The sequence below is a fragment of the Myotis lucifugus genome, unplaced genomic scaffold (genome assembly GCF_000147115.1).
Source record: "Myotis lucifugus unplaced genomic scaffold, Myoluc2.0 scaffold_402, whole genome shotgun sequence".
Taxonomy (NCBI): Eukaryota; Metazoa; Chordata; class Mammalia; order Chiroptera; family Vespertilionidae; genus Myotis; species Myotis lucifugus.
In genome coordinates, this window is record NW_005871450.1 from 901,627 (window position 1) to 903,545 (window position 1,919).

Genomic DNA, 1,919 nt, shown 5'->3' on the forward strand with positions numbered 1-1,919 from the left:
GAGTGACGGGGAAGACAGTGATTAATGACTATCCTTTAGCTACTGTGGCCTCTGGGGCCCTCAGGAGGAGTCCACTCTGAAAACCCAGGAGCCTTCACTTAAGGCCATCACATCGCCAGCATGGATGTGTCCCATGATGTATAAACTCCTGGGCTGACGATATAGCATCCACCTACATGGTAACCTTCAAAACAGCCCCAGAAGCAGGGCCGCTCACTTCTCCACTTCACAGACCACAGTATCATGGCTCCTACTGCCCTCCTCCCAGCCTGGCCCCACTCTCTCTGCCACCACCTTTCGTGTCTTGGTCAATAGTAGCTCCTGTTTTGTAATTGCTCAAATTGAGAACATTGCTGTCATTTTAAACAATTCTCTATGTCTTACACCCCATGTTGCACCCATTAGGATATCCTGTTGCCTTAAGCTGCATAATACTGCCAGACCCTGACCACTTTTCATCACCTCTGCTGCTTCCACTAGAGTCCAAGACCCCATTGCCTCTAATCTGATTCCTTCTGAGTGTCTCTGGAGGTCCCCTCCCCCACTCCCAACTTCCCCTTACTGTAGTTTTCACCCAACAGTTAGAAGGATCCTCATAAAAGGTAAGTTAATTCATGTGACTCCTCTGATAAGAAGATTTAGTAGGTTCCCACCCCACTCAGAAAAAAATTTAAGTCCTTAAAATGGCCCCAAAGGCCCTGCCTCTCCAACCACATGTCCTGCTGTGATCTCTTTTGAATACACTACTTAGAGTCGCATGGGGATCTGGGCTCTTCCTTGAACAAGTGGCAGGTACCCACACACCCCAGGGCCTTTTCATATACTCCTTTGCTCCTGACTGTCTGTAATCACCCCTTTCTCCTTGAATTTGGTGAAAGGGGCTCAAAGAGGTAGTGATCCTCCAAAGCTGTTTCAGTGGAAGAACCAGACAGGAGCCTACATCTCTTGGATTCAGACACTAACTAGACTCTTAACTGTTGTGCTCTCCCTGACTGTGTGGATTCATAGCCTTCACTGGGACCACTGCTCAGCTCCTTGTTGGGGCAGTCAAGGCCATTCATATTCCAGCCCTATGGTTCTACTTCAGTGGGTTCCTGCCATGGCCTGTTTGGGCAGTCTGTCCCCTTGCACCCAGCTGTCTTTTAGCCCCAGGTCTTCACAAGAGCGGCCTGTAACCCTTCACTGACCTTCTGTCTCCATGACATCTCATTGTACCCCAGATTCTGACACCTGATCTTGCCATTGCTCAATAAATACTTATTAAACTGCTAAACTGAACTGAACTAGGGAAAGCAAATGCAACCCTCAAGATCTGACTCCAATGTTGAAAGCTAACAGAATGACCCCCTTTTGACAGGTGAGAGGAGCTGGGGAGAAGAAGTCAGGGTCTGTGTAAGCCTGGGAACAAGCCAAGTTTATGTACTAGGAGAATTCATTTGTGGTGAAGTAGCTGTGTTCCATGTGGCATTTGTGTGGTTTGTGTAGTGTGTGTGTATGGTATATGGGTGTAAGTGTATGTGTGTAGGTATCCTATCTAATAAAAGAGAAACATGATAATTAGCCATACCTCCACTACCCTTCCCATCGGCTAATCAGGGAGATATGCAAATTAACTGCCAACCAAGATGGCGGCCGGCAGCCAGGCAGCTGACGCAAACAGGGAGGCTTGCTTGCTTCAGTGATGGAGGAAGCCAAGCTTTCCCGGCCTGCCTTGCCAGCCTCTGAGCTGCAACTCTAAGAAACATTGTAACAAATATAGAAGCTAAACCAAACCCCAGAAACCTGCTTTAGTCAGCCAGGCTTCAGCCAGCAGGACCGCAACATTGTTTCAAATACAGAAGGTAAACACTAGGCCAGAAACCTGCTTTCAGCACCGAAGGCCTCAGAGCTGGAGCTGAACCCTCAGAGCTAAAGCTGGC

General features: G+C 48.3%; 1 protein-coding gene across 1 annotated transcript in view; it reads right to left on the reverse strand.

Annotated features, from left to right (window-relative positions):
• LOC102422034 (CD177 antigen-like) overlaps window positions 1-1,919 on the reverse strand; it is an 18,658-nt gene that overhangs the window by 2,750 nt on the left and 13,989 nt on the right.